At 42.5% G+C, this 17,446-nt stretch overlaps 1 long non-coding RNA gene across 4 annotated transcripts; it reads right to left on the minus strand.

The window, feature by feature from the left end:
* Positions 1 to 1,468: 1,468 nt before the first annotated feature.
* On the minus strand, positions 1,469 to 12,381 carry LOC308193018. Of its 4 annotated transcripts, XR_013949310.1 has the most exons (7): positions 11,632 to 12,381; positions 10,680 to 10,801; positions 9,414 to 9,535; positions 8,096 to 8,231; positions 6,869 to 7,045; positions 5,694 to 6,102; positions 1,469 to 4,029 (listed from the first exon to the last, which is right to left on the minus strand). It is a non-coding gene; the product is annotated as an uncharacterized lncRNA (long non-coding RNA). The 4 variants fall into 4 exon arrangements; XR_013949312.1 differs by lacking the exons at positions 10,680 to 10,801; positions 11,632 to 12,381 and adding an exon at positions 9,821 to 10,583 and having other exon boundaries at positions 1,471 to 4,029; XR_013949313.1 differs by lacking the exons at positions 10,680 to 10,801; positions 11,632 to 12,381 and having other exon boundaries at positions 1,471 to 4,029; positions 9,414 to 9,789.
* Positions 12,382 to 17,446: the final 5,065 nt, after the last annotated feature.

Consider the following 17,446-nt stretch of genomic DNA (forward strand, 5'->3'; position numbering starts at 1 on the left):
ACAAGAGCAGTGGTGACTGATGTAGGGTCTGCATGCTGAGCTTTTGACCTCAACCGTTTCTACAGTAACTGTGCAATCTATTGTGCTTTCTATTCTCAGACTCACATTGGAAGCCAATTAAATTAAAAGGCTATTCATTTCATTATATTTGTCTCCAGGACACTCAAATAGAAATGCAAACGATTCCTGTTCAGAGTTTCCTGCATCAAAGAAATTGATATCGTAGAGCTAATTTGTGATAACAATATAAACCAATATGCAATCTGCAGTGATTTAAAAGATACGTGCATAGGATGTACACTGAACTTACAAAACACCCATTAGCGAGATCATGAAATTAAATCTTCCAAAGGGCACTTGTTTCAAGCCCTCAAGGTAGCACTTTATTTTGGTTTAATCAGCTAGCTAACCATTGCAACTCATGCTTTTCAAGAACCAGATTCATCAATATTAGGATTCATGGATTTGTAATATTGAGCGGTTACAGTCTCAGGAAAGCCCGGTGAAAATAAAAGCTGTACAAAGGTGGGCCGTAAGCACTTTGCTGCTTTAAACAGGCCAAAGCAGGAGTGGAAAAAAGGAGAAAATATTTCTTATAAAAAACAAAGGAGTTGTTGTCTGAGGACTGATCCACCAGTTTGAACAATAAAGAAGCACATTCTCAAATGTGTTGCTCTCTTAAGAACTGGTCTTGGTTTCTAGCTCAGTGAAAAATTAATGTTTTTGTCAAATGACAGGAAAGTAATGGGCATGCAGCATTATTCTACTGCCTCTATTTTTATTTTAAATTAAGCTTCTGGTATAGTTCCCCATGTCAGTTAGAGCAATAGCAATTTCTGATCTGGTGAAATGACCTTCACCTTGAAGGGAAGGGAGAGGACTTTCACACCATCCTGCAGGATACAAAATAACAGCCTGCAACGTGCCATTTGTAGATCATTTTGTGCAGGCTAGTAGCCACAAATTGAAACTTGCCTATCATCAATGGCAGATCAAATTTTAGAGTTTTTATAATGGTCATGGTACTGAAAGCTTGTTGATAGAGTAGATGTGGGTTTATAATGGAGGCAGCAGCCTTCATTACAGTTTATCTAGACATGGCTGGCAGGATATAATAAACTAAACGAGGTTGAAATGACAAAAATGTCTCCAGGCTTATGAAAACCTGGAACACTATTTCTAGGAAAACCTGGCAGTTTAGACAAAATTGACAAACACTTAACTCCCTTTTCAGATAGGTGAAATCATTCCGGGCCAGAAACATTCATCTGCAGCGCTGAAACTCACAATCTTTCCGCCAGGTGTGAGCTGGGAGATAGTTCTTTAGTGGGGGAAAATGGACTTGCTTCCCTCTGATACGGCTAACTTTGGTTTTCTTCTCTCTATGCCTCTCAGTAAAATTTCAGTCAGCTGTTGAAATATTCAAGACAAAAAAAGTTAAAGTGAAAAAATTAAATTAAGGATAGGTTTCTTACAATAGTTTGGAAATAGAAGCAAAAAATGCAAATTTCATGAAGGTTACATGAGCATCTCTACTCAACTTTTACTATAACAACTAGAAAACAGTAAAATTAATTCAGGCAACTAAATTCATTCATTTTTAAATCAGGCAACTGGAAGAGAGGCTCTCTTCAATAGTGCATTATTTGCCTGAGGAGTTTATGCCAAAAAGTAGCAATTGGGTCAGCAGCAGAGCAGGCCTCCAAAACAAGTGTGAAAAAGAAAAAAAAAAAAAAAAAGTGTCGCAAAACAAAACACCTACAGGGGTTTTTGTTTGTACTCACACATGAGTACATATTTAATATAACAGGTAGAATAGCAGAAAGCAAGCTCTATAAAATGAGGGCCAGAAAATCTATGCAGGCACATTTTTCTATAAGTTGCCTACTGTGAAATTTCTTAAACCATCTTTGACATAGCTGGAATTGGCTCTGCTAAAAGAGAGGATACTGAATTAAAAAATCCATAGGTCTATCTGATATTGAACATTTAGTGTTTCTGTATTCTTAGTTGACTAATTTCCTTGCTTTGGGATGAAAACTTAAGTTTTCCTTACTATTGTGATTCCTTTGCAGAATATTAACCTTGAATTTGATGCAACGGTGATGGCAGCAAAACTTTTTCCTCCTACCCCAGTTTTTCTATTTAGACAATGAGGTCTCCAAGAAGAAAGCTTTGTCTTTGATCATTTATTCTTATTTGCTTCTCTGAGTATAACAACCAGCTTTTAATAAAAACTCCAAGAGCTTTTCAAAGCTTTCATCTTTCTGGATAACATTTTCCAAACTAAGCTTTTTCCTGAACGCGAAACAGAAAGAGTCCATCCTGGATTTTTCATTTAATTTTTCTTAAATGATTGTCTTAAATGAAAAACTCTCTTAAATCTATCTATCTATCTATACACACACTTTTTTCTTTTTTTTTTTTTTTTTGTAAGAAAGAAGGTATTTTCAGTGGTTAGACAAAACTGGAGGTAGAAACTGTAAGTGGCAGTCATTGCTGCAGCATAACTGAGGCCAAGGATTTAGAAGAGGGACTGGATTTTACTGAAGCAACAACATTCAGAGTTATATTCTCTAATGATAAAAAGTATAATGAAAGGGGAAAAAAATATTTTTTCACTTAAGGACTTAAGATGGCAATGAGTTCAGGACAAGACCTGATTAGGACATATTACCTGATTTATTTTTCTTTTTATAAAGTGTTCTGAACAATCACTTAAGGCATGTTGGACTGTCCACTGGTGTGAAAAGATATAAAGCCTGAAAGTGTATTCCTGTGAAAGTAACAGAAAATACACACTTTTAAATGCAGAAAAATATTTGCCCATCCTGAAGACTGTGGGTATTGGCAGAATATGTGCCTGGCATCTGCTACCCCTGTTATGTCATTTTGCTCTTCCATTTTTGTTAGGACAGAAAATTAAGTGATTTTTAATTGAGACATTAATGAAGAAAAGAAAAAAAGTAGATTCAATTTTCTCTGCAAATTTGAACACTTTAAATGTGGCTATTTCCACAAAGAAAAAGCATTATAAAGAAAACAATTTTTTTGTGAAGAATAAATCAATGGGAGCTTTTCTTGACACGCTCCAGTAGAGTGGCTAACACAGCCCAGCTGTGAAGGGACATTTAATACATGAGACTACCAGCCTGGAGTAACCCCACTTGCAATCCCGATAGCACGGTGGTCCCAGTACCAGTAGTCTCACTCCACCAACCTATTGCCATTGCACTTCAGGCCTTGCTAATGTGGGCATAGCCAAGGTGAATATTGAGTTTCCACAACGGAGGCAGACAGGAGAGAGAGATGAAGACAGGAGAACCCAGCCCAAAGAATTTAATACAATCAACGGGGCAAACCTGTGCTTCTCCCCAGTTCCCTCAGCCCCCAGTTCTTCTTTCACTGCTGCTGAAAGGCTTGAAATTTACAGTATAATATGGGCTTGAATCATTATTATTCACTATAATCTTAGGATATTTACAGCAACACTGACTAATTTCCACTGCAACAAAACCAAACTCAGAAGAGGAGACCAACAGCGAGCGGCACACCTTCTCTGGGGTTATTAGTGCCACCAAAAATGAGGCGGAGACCACGTGCCTGAAAGATGCTCTGCTTTCTTTGTACGTTCGGCTTAAATGCAACTGCCAACACCAGGAACCCAGACTGTGGGAGGTGAGGCAGCAATGCAGGGGATGCTGTGTGCTCGGGTAGGAGAGAATGCAGCTTCCTCAAAGACCACCAGGATAGAAGCACAAACAAGTTACAACATCGTAAACCTAATTTCTGAAGGTCAACTGCTCCTGTGGATGCTTCCCTCTACCAAAATAAGCAAGAAAAATCATTTTATTCACCAAAGCACACTGCTTCTTGTCTTTTAGGTGCTGCTGATTCACATACAACATAGACGAGATGGTGCTGATAGAGGAAAGCTATTTCTCACTCGGAGCAGGTTCAGCAGGCTATGCTGTCCACAGTACCATTTTTCAGTGACACATCTTTGGTAAAACAGCTCTCAGAACAAACCTGCTTGCAAGGAAGATTAAATAAAAATTAAAAAAAAAAAAGTCATACATCTTCAAGAAAGGCTTACCAAACTAAAAGTCCCTGAGACTGAAAACAGAAGCTTATAACATGAGGTCCTTTACTTACAGTTACAGTGCTTCCTAGGAAAGTTATGTAGATAAAAGGAACATCAATGTAGAAGAAAATAATTTTGTTAGTTCATTTATATAATTACTGAAGGTTTAAGCCACAAGGATCAGCTGTGTCCTGGCTTGAAATGTCAAATATGAAATTCTTGGGTATTCAGAGTTTAGGAATTGGGCCAAAAAAGTTTCAGAATTGAAGGGTATTTTGGCTGATCCTTTAGCTTCAAGTCTCTCAAGTAAACCTAAGTGAATTAAATATAATTTTTCATGACCGATTAGAGTATACATTTGACCATCAGCTGCGTCTCACAGTCTGCTACCTACCAGCTGGAACATTTATGAGACTTTTTATAACTTAGTTACAGCTACCTTGTGGAACAATTTAATCATATAAAATCTTATAATACAGATGCACAAGCTAAACAATACCAGCTGCTGGCTTGTGCTCTTGTCAAGCTGCTTTACCCCTGTGCTTCTCCCCATGCCATCCAGGACATTCCCACTGCAGGGGGACTGGCTTTGGAGGATGCTATCTGCAAGGGCAAGCTGACTTCTGCATCTGACATCCAAGATGCACAGTCCCTGAAGTTTCCAGCAGAAATGCAGGGCTTCATAAGCCCATATGTGACAGGAGGTGCACTGAGGAAGCCTCCTCTGAGCAAAAAGTGTCTGAAAATGAAGAGGTTGTGTACACATGGTTAATGCTGAGAGGACAGTACCCACCTATCCAGCTGCTTGAAGTGATTCTCTTCCTCAAATAAGTATCCTCAAGGCTCTGGCACAGGTTTGCCCTCTCTAGCCAAGGAGCAAAGCAAGCCTTGTCTAAATAAAGCATTTGGAGTTTTTGGCATAAAAATGGCTTAATGCCAGCATTATCACTGGCTCTAAAGCAAAACAACAGAAGATGAAGGAGCATTGCAAACAGGTAAAGTGACACAGCTCATCAACATGCAGAACTCTGTGCTATGCAGCACACTTGCAAGTGCCTCACATTTGAGTGGTACAATTTATCTTTATAACCTTTTCTTGCTAGACGGTATTTCATTCCTTTCTTTGTCTGACCTCCAGCTTCTCTGCCAGAGGTGGTACAAAAAATACAGAGCAGGCACAGGAAGGAGAGCAGAGGGAGATAGAGGTATGAAATTATACTGCAGACTTTGTGACTAATCGCCGAGCAGCATCGCCTCGGAATTAACATGATCTTTGAGAGGTTCCCATATGTTTGAGGCTGACTGGGTGCATGTATGCTAATCAGCTTCATGTTATAACCAGGATATTAGAACACAACTTTGCTAAGCAAATGGAGGAGGAGATCAACAAATATTCATCAGTGAGATGAAAACAGAGTTCTGTAGGGGAGATTCGGATTCCCATCAGCATCTGGTATAGCCTGGGGACGGAAAGAGCCCTCACGGCAGGACCACTGAGGGCACTATGTTGATGGGACCTCTCCTTCATGCCCAAGGAGAGAAGTACCCAACCCATCTCTTTTCTATTTCTCACCTACAACAAAAAACACTGCCACAGAAAGTTACTTACACTGCAAAATTGATGTCCCTTTCCCATGACTGGTGAGAGGTTTTGCTTCTTGTGAGCCCCTGGAACGAACCACACAAGCAGCCCCATGGAGCAGTGAGGGTCTGAGTAGTTCAGCTTTTCTGCACAGCCACAGCAGGTCAATGTGCTTCAGTCCTGGTGGACTTCGGTGCCAAGAGGCTAGCATCAGTCTTGTCCTCCTCCAGGCCTGAGGACTTCCCTTTCACAGGGTCCCTCCGGAAGGGGTGCACGCACAGAGCACGCTGCCTGGGGTCTGTCAGCAGCAGCCACACGCAGCCTCCCTCAGACGTGCATACCCTACTTGACAAACAGTGCTGCTGCTGATAATTTAAGCTTCATCTATCTTCCTGCTCTCTACTTAGTCCCTTTCTTTGGTGCATCCTGGAGGTCTCTGCATAGGAAACATCAGGTGTGGAAATAACTAACGAGATATTCATTAAGACTAGGTTGTGATGGAGATGGCAAGCCGAATCACCCCCAAACTTCTGTTTCTTTGCATCCAGTTTTAAGGATCATTTTATTTATAGCTAGAAAAATTACCTGCAGCACTATTGCTGGGAAACTAAAGCCTACAGTAACATTTAGCTTCCATTTCAGCTGCTCTACATTGAACATGCCCCTTGGAAATCCAGACAGCAGATACACTGTCTTTGTATAAGACATGCAACAGATAATTGGAATGAGGTATACGAGCATTGACCTGCTTGATTTTACTTTTTGGCATTCTCTCCTTCCCAGCCCAACATACATTTATGAAGCATGAAATACGTTCACCCTTCCTGACTCACTTCTATTCTTTTTCAAACCTGACAGAGCACTTGAGGTTGGTAAGTGAACTGTGCTAGGCTGGGTCATGGTTTCAACTGAAGAAAAAAAAAAAAAGAAAAACAAAACAAAACAAAAAAACAACAACCCTGCAGTGGATTGATATGATTTTGGTTTCATAGCTGACAATCATTTCTCATCATTGTTTCAAGCATGAAAGATATAGCAATGGCTGCATGAAACTTCAGTGTCACAAACTTTTGATGCTCCATCAAGCAGCTTTGCTTTTGTCTGTTGTACGCACTGCAGCCACAAGTCCCTACCTCGTGATCCTAGGTGGCAAATACAAAGATAATTAAAAAAGCTGACGTTCAGAGAGTTATTAACAGTACCTTTGCATTTCAGCAACATATGAACAAGCAATTGTGTTCTTCACAAAAAGTCCAATTTTCTTATTCTAACGTGCTCCTCATTTTTCTCTATCTTGACTTGATCTCTTTGCCTGGGCACTTTCACCTCAAATTCCAAGTAATCAAACTGTCAGGAATGTCACCCACTAAGTGAAAGCACTGAAACAAGAGCATTAGCAATCTGCTTGTGAGCTGCAAACACATACACAGAAGCTGAGCAGAGTTTTCTGAAAAGCCAGTCGTGCTACTTGGAGGAGGAACTTCACAGGAGAAAGCTACTTGGTAATACAAAATTACTTCCCTCCCCCCCGAGGAGGGGATAAATTGTGGATACTAATTTAAATTAAACAGGTAAAATGCAAATGACCTAGTGCAATAAAAGATGCAAAGCTTCTGAACTTGCTACTTCAAAATCCACATTTTATCCAGTAAAGACTTTCACCTAAACAATGTGTTCTCATAACATTTTTTTTTATTATTATTTATTTTGCCTTGCAGATTTACATCAGCATCAGCAGATCACTGTGTTCTGTACTTTGCTACGAGATCAGCTTCATGGGTGGTGTGCTGTAGTCAGACCCTCAGAGCAGGCGTTCTCCTAACTCCCATTGCAGATTTGGGGATGTATGTGTCTGAGACTTTTGCCTCATGACCAAGAGTGTTTTTTATCATTCAGATGGGTTTTAGCTGTAAGATGGGGATAATAAAACTTCTCTAAGCAATTATCTTCTCAAAGTTACACAAGGAGGGGAGGTTAAAGAACATCCGTGTCTTCCTCAGAGCCTTGGAAGTTAATACTAAAGTTTGTTACTAAGATCTTTAATTGCAATAATGATGCTTAGGCTCCATTGCAAATATTTTCAGGAAAACTGATGCTTTTTAAATAATCTCTAATACAGTCTAGAAGGAGTACATCACTTTAATGAGGGGATAGGAGGCGGGTAAGAGGGAAAGTAATAATGAGTTAATGAAATAGGCTTGGTTGTCTGCACAAGATTTGCAGATGAGTATTGCATACCCATCACCATGTGCAGGCAAACAGGTACTCAGCTCCCCTAAAACTGGGTTCATGCAAGACAAATATATGATAGGACTGGGTAATTCACTCCAAATGCCTCAGATTTCACTGCTCTCAAAACTTGAGGTGACCTCTCCAGAGGCTAGAGAGAGAGACATGAAAGATCAAATCAAACTTTCCCTATCTCATACCTTCAGAAATCAATAAGACTACACATGCACCATTTCCGTGATTTCCTTTTCGTGTGCTAGTAGTCTCACTTCTTCCTCAGTATTTAATTATCAAATACCCAAATGAACTCCTCAGGATAAAGCTACAATCCAAAACCTATTCACAGAAAAGAGCTATTAAAGAACATTTGATACACACACAAACCCATTTGCAGATAGTTCTCAATCAGCAAAATTCATTGACTAAATTATACATGGTTAATTATTCGCCCATCTCTGACCACTCAACTCCCCTTTTTCCCCTTGACAAATTCCTAAAATGATCAAAATGCTGATCACAGCCCAAGAGTTTATACGGCTTCTTCCCTTCGCGTCTCCCTTCCAGTTTCTTCCCTCTGGTCCGTTAGTAAGCAAACCCTTCTGGTTCAGCAATTTAGCAAAAAGAATGAAATTTTTGCTTGCAATTATATAACTGCTGCAAGGCATTCCAGTCAGCAGGAATGCCATCCAGGAGATTCACGGCTGTAAAAATGCATAAACAGCCGCTGTTCCCTACTGTAGGACTTTCACTGGCTGTGCAGTCTGTAGATTTGAACACTTTGATTTATTGGAGGGAGAAGCAGTGAGAAAACACTGTCAGGCTCCTGGAGCAGCTGAGGTATTAGGCTGCTCCCTTCACGTACATCATGCTCATGAAAAGCGCAGGAGCCTGGTCGCCTATAAATTAGGAGATCCTGGAGGTGTGGGGTGGGAGGAGGAATCATGAGTGTCAACTGAGCTTGTGATTAGCTTTAAATCCTGAGAAACATTAAACAAATTCTGGCTGCTTCATGACTTACCCCTTCCTTTTCCCACTGCTCCTTTATTTATAATTTCCCTGCAGAAGCGCGGACCCACTCTCCCCCTGCTCCTGGCTTGCAGCCACTTGGGCCAGCAGGATCTGCCTGCCTTGCTGAGCTCTGTTTGCCACATCCCCTTTTGAAATCGCTTATTAAGGTCCTAGGCCTGATGAATTTTTAATTCTGCTGGGAAGGCCTTACTCACAGAAGGTGCTACTTCAGCTAACTCTGTGGCCCTGTGCCACTCTTTTCTTCCCCTCACAGCTCCTGCAATCTCACTTCTTGAGGGATCTCTTCTAGCCAAGAGAAACAAGCTCTCTTTTCCCACCCAATTTGCACAGTGCCTGGTTTATACTATTAATATAACAGCTCTCTAACTACGGCAGGGTAAACTGCAGCCACAAAATTCATACACATTTCTAACCCTGAAGTAGCCACCAGTTAGGGTCAGTTTGCATAATCCAAGGCTTTGCCAACCAGCCCCATTACTTACTTCATACCTGATACCCTATTTCTGGAATATTAAGATTCTGCAGGACGTTATGTATCCTCTTCATCTCTATTCCTGTGTTCAGGTGGTACTCCTCTGCATTGATTCACTGCAACCAGCTTTGCTCACATCCTGCACACAAGCACAGAGCCACTGAAATCCCTGCTTTCCTCTCCTCAACCTCGCAGGCTTTGCAGCCAGGTGCGATGGATTTCCTTGAAGCTTGCCAGAACCAGGGGTGAACCCAGCTGCTCCTCTTGCAGCTAGTTGCACTGAAAGCTGCTGCTACCAGAGAAGCCACACCAAAGTCAGAGTTTAGAAGCAGGATGCTCTGCTATACCAGCTGCTTACATAAGCTTATAAAGCAAAGCAGACTTGAAGGGAAAAAAAAAAAGTGTCAGTAAAACATCTTTTTACCTCATTTCCTTTTGACTTGACTTAGAGGCTTCTCCAGCAAACATTATGAACATATAATCTCAGTTCTTTTCAACTACAGAACCATGGAAATACAAATATTATTACAGCAGCCTTTTTTTTTTTTTTTTTCCTCTTACTACAAGTCTGTACTCTCAAATATCTCCAGTCATGCCTTTAGTTCTTCAGATGAGGAATCTTTTCAACAAAGCACACAGGACTACACCTCCTTGTTGTAGAGCTGCCCTTTTAAGGGGTATCCCAGGGCTCACTCCTGAGCTGATGGGGGGAAAGAGGGCAGGTGAGCCTGTGATTTTGGGAGAGGCGAATGAGTGCAGTCCTTGACTAGTCCTTTTGCACCTAACTGTCTGTAAGGCAGCCCTTCCCCACATGGTAAATAGGCTTATTTACTCTTCTGTTCTCACATCTCATTCCTAATGCTTTCGGTGTATCCTAAGCACACAAGCAACCACCTTCTGTCCTTGGACAGCAGCCCAGCTCTCCTTGACTTCATCAGCATTTGCGTGGACTGTCTGAGGAAAGACTTCAGCTCAGGATGGTATTTACACTACACGCTAGTCATTAAAAGAGCCACCAGCTCCTGCTTCATGAGCAAAGATATAAATTCCAGGTCATTACATAAACTGACTTTACCGTGCATTTGTTGAGGCCATTAACTCAGCTGCAGCCCTCAGCTCACCCTCCAGAGGAGGAACAGGGACAACAACATCTTAAACAGCAGCGCCCAGCTCTCCTCTCCAGCCGAGGAGCTGCTGCAAAGCAGGAACAGCTTTGCACATCTCATTGCCTGGTCCCCAGTGGGAACTTGACCTAAATTCTGCGGTACGCTGGGAAAACCAACCTGAGATCTTGCAGCTGATTCAGCTACCGTGAAAAGGCAAGGGCCTTCTTGTGAGTTTAGCCCATGCTACTGATCAGAGCAATTTCCAGGACTCTCTCAGATGTTGTGCTTCTTTTTTCCATCTGCAAAAGAGGGATGATGCATCTCCCTCACATGCGGGTGATAATGAGATGAAAGATGCTCAAAGATTAAGTATAGCCCATAAAGAACATCACAAGTTTAATTTGGTATAACTGGGAGCAACTTTAAAATTTCAAAGGCAATTCAATTCACTGTTTTTAGCACTGTTTTGAAATGTTAACATCTACTGCAGTTCAGTTTGCAAATCCACAGCTGTTGAGCAGAAGTCATTAGGGGAAGTGGGGAGAAGCTGGAGTTTTTATAGGAAATGATCAGGAGTGAATTAATTCACGTTGGCTATGAATTTTGCATCAGTACATTTCAGTGCAAATCCAAGTGCAGTAAACAGTTTATATTCCCCCTCTGGTTATTGTTTTGAGCTATCTTCAGATGCATGCTGACCTCCCCGGATTGCTTTATAGGCTACTCACACTGCAGATGTTTTCTTTGCAGCTGATGCCCCAAGGCTGGTGCCTCTGGGCTAAAAGTTGACACTGTGCAGAGCTCATGTAACCCAGCTCAGTGGAGCTGTGCTGATTGATAGCTGAGGGTCTGATTTGTAGCTAAAGAGTGGAAAAATTGGTTTCAGAAGAACAGTTCTGGGATGAAGGTGGAGTCTGACATGAATCCCATGGCAGTTTCAGACAACAGCTTTTAAAATTTTCTGTGCAGGGAAACAGCCTGCAAGAGGCACCTGCTTCCATCAACCGACTGGTCGCACCTCATCGCTCACCCAGTTGTGCCAGCAAGCCCATTGTGGGGCAATCCTGTGCATGAAATCAGCAAAATATTCCAAGCTGAAAGTAAAAGAAATTAAACCTAGGTCATTTACCTAATCCAGTTACAGCAAAGCTCCAGAAACCTGTTCATTAGCACAGCTAAAGGAGCAGTAAGTAGTACCAGGGGAGATGGAGCAGGCAAACGTCCCTAAAACTCTGGAGACTGCTTCTGAAAAAAAAAAAAAAAATGTCAATAGCCTATATATATATATAAACTTTTTTTCTTCTTTGTACTGCCAGTCACCAGCTTGCCGACGACTTCTTGCCAGTGCTTGCAACAACGCACCGACACACAAGTAGTTAACAACTCCAACTTGGATTTGACACTTTTCCTTAAGATTAAATGGGCTACTCGCAGAGACAGACAACTCGCTAACTTCAAAGCTTCCTGTCTTAGCTAAAAAGAAACAAATTGCTTCCCCAGTGAATCCTCTCAAGGGAGCAACTCAGGATAAACCTGTGATATTTGCATTAAATCATCTTTAAACATAAACCCGAATAGATTCTGTTTCTTTAATATATTTTCCCATTATTTAAATGGACTTGTTTTAAAAGACAGTAACGTGTTTGCTTTGGGGATATTTTGCATTTCTATTTACCTTTTGGCTGGCAGTTCATTGTTATGGGCAGAACTGCTGGAACTAAAGCAGCTGAGGCTTACAGATATTTTAGAAAGGATTTACATACGAGGCCACTCTCCTGCTGATTTTCAGCAGTGCTCCTTCTCTCAGTCTGGGGACGGTAAGGGGATCTTTTGGTCACAGAGCCTGCCTGCGGGCTGGGCTGCCCAAGGAGAGTGGGGCTTTGTGGCAATTGTCCTGATACCTGCTGCCAAAACCAAGCAGTTTTGATCAGCAGATATAAAGGCGCTTTGCAGAGGCACTCAGTTTCGTCCTCCAGTTTTTGCAGTGGGGGAAACACACGGAGGCGTGAAGGGAAACAACAACATTTGAAGGCCAGTGGAAAATGGACTGATTTTTCTTGTTTGCTCACAACAAATGCTATAGATTGCAAGGTGCTCACTCACTCTGTCTTCTCCAGTTGTGTTGAAGCCCTTTAAGACCTTTATTAAGGGTATTCCTGGATAACCTACTCTTGTTTTAGGATCTCCAGTTGTCTATCCCTCCCTCTGCTGCTGGCGGACCTCTGCATCAGAGCAGGGATAGATGGGATCAGTGGGGCTCTCCATGCCCAGTCTGCTTCTTTCAGCTTAATCTGGCAATGAAAGTGGCCTTCAGTAAAATGCCATCAGTGGCAGGGCAACTCAATTCTGGATGCAAGACTGTAAGCATGTGCAAATCTCTAAGACTGTGTGAGCTCAGAAACCCATAAAAAAAAAAAATCAAAACCAAATAGAAATAACCCCACAGACTTTCTGAACTTTGCCTGCTAGCATCTCTTCAGGCCCAATAACTTCCTGGCTCCAGGCACTCTCTCATGGGACGGCAGTCCTGAGAAAACAGGGCTGTTGTGCTGTTTTCATTGCTGACCTAGCCCACAGCAGCAGTACTCAGAGGCACACAGTGTCAGCGATGACACCTCGTTGCCTGAACAGCTGCATCACTCCTAGCCTTTTTTTTTTCCTTCCAATTAGCTGCAAGAAATTAGCTATCTCACAGAAATCAGCCTCACGTTGCACTGTTTGGGAGCAAGTATTTGTGCAAAAGAGTCTGTTAAGGCAGACATGAGGCTCTGTATTTTTGAACGAAGTTCACAAGTGAATATTGTGAAGTGCTCTGGGGGGGAATCAGCACCATGATCAGTAAGGAAATGCTTTTGAGTTCTTTACTGGCTTTCGTGTTTAGCCACTCCAATTTCTATCATGTGTGACTGTTTCCTATATTAGCAGGAGAAGAGTGATTTGTGGGCAGTGAATGTGAAACAGGACATCAATTTAACAGGGCCGTTGGAGGTTAGCACAAAATGACAGAACAGCGGGAAGCAGTTGAAAGCTTCCCCCTCAGCAATCAAAGCCCTGCAATTTTGAGTCTTTTCCTCCAATCAAGTAGTATATTGATGAGAAACCAGTTCTGATAATGACCTTTGAAAGACCTCATTCTGGCCTTCTGGGGCAATTCATTTCTCTAACTATGGTGTCCTAACAGGAGCTCAGCAAAAGTGCATCATCTACACAATCACTCGAGCAGCATGACAAATGGCAGAAACCAAGGGCAGGAGATTTCTTTTCCCTTAACTTGGCTGACTTTTTTTTTTTTTCCCTTTGAAGTCCCTGGATCTTGGCCTACCTGAATATTGGTTTTTCTGTGCACATCTTTCTCTCTCCTACCTGTCTGTCCCAGCTCACTGAAATTATGGATAGGGTCTCCTTACTAATTCGTCAGTCCTACTGTAACCTAATGTGCTAGCTCCTTCCTGTGTCGCATAGCTCCAAATTTCATTTGTGAGGCTGCTCCTAGATCAAGTCACACCCACCACAGTTCAATTAATTTCACTTTTTTGTGTGTGTGTGTGGTGCTGATGAGAAACTCTACTTTTTTTTCTTGCAAAGGCAGACACAGAGTGCTGAATGCCAGCTTCCCTAGGTGAGAAACAGTCGGTGCTTGCTCTCAGCCCTGCTGGTGCTGGGCGTCATATTTTATGACGTGGAAATCCACCTCCAACCAGTGACCACAAGCTGCATTACTGAAAATTGTTAGGCAGGAATCAGAACCATGCAGTCTTTTCAGCTGATTTTACTTACCATGGCCCTCCTCCACAGGCCTGGTTTTCAGTTTTAAGCCTCTGCCATTTCCCAGTGCCCCTGAGCTTGTGGTACCTGTGATCACTGTCACTACCAAGGACAATACTGCAAATGAGAGGTGGGGCTGGCATCTCTCTGGGCAGTCAGCTCCAGTCCTGGCCACAAGGCTGGGGTGGTTTAGTGCATATCATAAGCGTTAGTGCTACCACCCCACATCTGCAAATGAGCACATTCTAGCTCTTGGACAAATGGCCGGGACAGCTGGAGCAACGATTGAGCTTCATGTCTGGTTCTGTCGGAGCTGGGAGGAACCCCAAATTTTAGGTATGTCATGCTGCATTACAGTGATTTTTAAAGCTCCTAATACCAGCTCCGAAATGCCATGAGACGCTGAGCCAGTACAAACTCACTGTTAGCTCATATTTGCTCACAACATCAGCAGGCTTTATGCTGGTTCTGGGCTCATCCATCCCCCCGCAGCTGGCAGCAAGGTGACACAGAGAGCCCAGAGCTCACAACAGCCACCCTGCGCGTCCCAGCTAACCCAAAAGAAAGGCACACGGAGAGCATGCCTGGTTCACACGAAACTCGTACGAGTGTTTGATAAGAGCACAGCACCCTGCTACTGCCGTTCTCGGGAACACAGTGTGGGTGCAGGGAAAGCTTCCTTTCCCAAGTATGTCTGGGGCCTCCTACTCTCTGTCAGCTCTCTGCCATCTTATTATGAGCCAACAGCCTCTGTGCATAGTGGGGTGAAGGAGCATGTTTGATACGCCAGCTACAGCTTATATTTGAGAATTATTTTCCTCGCAAGGTCAGCCAGCCTGCTCATACCCTGGCACTGAGGAAAAACAGCTTCTGTAACATATATTGTAAGGAAACTACTATATGAAGCATGGAGGAAAAAGGGAAAAATATGTATGGTCTTTTTTCTAAGGCAGCAAAACAATTTCTTCCTTTGTAGTGTCTAGGAAGGTCTCAAGCATAAGCAGCTTTTGGGAATGATTTAAGTAGTTGACATGACTGTATTCCTACCTGATGGCTGTTGATTTGGCTCCTGTGATGCCTGAACAGTTCTCCCGAAGCCAGTTTACTCTCTATTGTCTGTGCCTGATGAGGGCTTTTATTTCTGATTAGATACATTTCCTCCTTATTCCAGAGCTTTGAGCTTCATTTCTCTCCCTCTGCATCCCTCCTCCCTAAGTGCTGATGGTGCTGATGTGGGTACCACTACTGGCATGCCCTGCTGGGTAAGAATAGAAGTATGAACATGGCACACCTTAGCTCAACAATGCAAGCAGAGGGCAATAGCCTTACATCTGCAAGTGCTTTAATTGTGTGCTAGCCCCATACTCTTGCAGTTTAGTATCTCTAAGCTAAATACATTTTTTTTATTCACACACACACACAAATGTGCTACAGAAACAAGCCAAACATGTCAGGTCCCAGCTCTGTATGAGTTTATTTTATTGCATGACATCTTCCTAAGAACAAGGCATTAGAGAAGAAAGGAGATGTTCCCATGTTTGCTTTTAAGGTAGATATGAGTCCTGTCTCCCAGCCCCCCGAGCCCACTGCCTTCGTAAAGACGGAAGCATACATTAGCTGTGTCAGAATCACAATCCTCGTGGCTTACCAAAATAAACAAACAAATAAATAAATAAATGGTGAATTTATGTTCCTTCTACTTTTTAAGAACCAACAATTGGCTGGAGAACGTGAGGCTGAAATACATGCATTTATATACACACAGGGAGTAGTTGCCTTGCCCTCTCCTGCCACACCGGGTGGTCAGCATTCAGCACACCTAGAAGGGCACGCAAGCAGCTCACTGAGCACTGGGCTGTCCCACCCTCTCAGCCAGTCCTTTCCAAAAGGTGCTCCCAGACCCCTCAGTCTCAGCACGCAAGCACTGCATGGGCTTGGTGCACGCAATGTGTGACACAGAGCAGGAACAGGCAGCCCAGAGCAGAGGAGAGCTGGAGACCCCCTCAGAATAATAATAAAATGCAACGTGGGAGTCACAGTAGTGAAAAGTCACAGTCACGTACTGTTCAGCAGCCGAGCTGGAACCTTCTGTCGCTGGAACATTACGACATGGGATCCCATTTCTTCAGCTCATTGAATCAACTCACCTGAAACAGCCCTGCATCTGGGAGCTCCCACTGGTGCCTTCGTGCAGCGGTGTCCCATTGATGTTCATGCCTACATGGCTGCTGAATTGTTGGATGCGATGTTCAGCAGGTGGTGGCCATCAACATGAGGCAAAATCAGGTGTTTCTTTCCTTCAGGGAAATGTAAACTCTTCCTCCCTACTTACCTGCAGCATAATCTCTGAAGAAATCCCCCCATGCAAACCCTTGTTTGCTGTTGGACTGGAAACAGTCAGGGCTGGTCTTGAAGCACTGCTGCTCCCCAAGCAGCACTCAACGCGGCTGTGAGGCTTTAAAATGAGATCTAGAAAATTGCATATGCCAATATGCGTTCAAACGTAAGCCCAATTGCACAGGGACGGAGGATTCCCAAAGGAGAACTACATTATCTTTGTCTATAGAAAACAATTAGAAATTTAATTATAAAATGCTACAATTAAGGTCTTAATATAAATGCATTTCTGATGCTATCCACAAACCCAGCAGACTTCAGGAATCTCTTTCAAAATAAGTGCCTACAAGCAAAATATGTTTTTGTTTTTCCTTCATTCTGAAGAGACTGTGGACAATTTACATGCACTTTCTTAAAATACTTTGGCCATCTATGTGTCTTATGTGCTATGAATTTCAAATGTAGATTGCAAAAAATCTACATCAAACCTCAAACAGGTTTACTGTTCTGCCTGTAGACTCATGACTGAAGATATAGCATTTCATATTAGTATGAAGGCTTTGGCAGGGGCACATAAAATCTCCTTATGAGCAGGACTCTTGATAAGATTTGATAGAAATGTTTCTACCTATATTTTAGATAATCAGATTACAGTGTGATTTCAAAATTAATTTCCCTTTCTTGTGTAGTTCTTTGGGAATAATCACAAAAATTGAACACTGCAAATGAAAATCCTGGGTTCATTGAGGTCACTAGGGCAATGCCTACTGATCTCACTTGGGCCAGGGTCCCACTTTGTGGGGAAGTCTTAGGGAGAAAAAAAAATCAGAGTTCTGGAAATG

The sequence above is a fragment of the Anser brachyrhynchus genome (genome assembly GCF_964034855.1).
Source record: "Anser brachyrhynchus genome assembly, chromosome: 3".
Lineage (NCBI taxonomy): Eukaryota > Metazoa > Chordata > Aves > Anseriformes > Anatidae > Anser > Anser brachyrhynchus.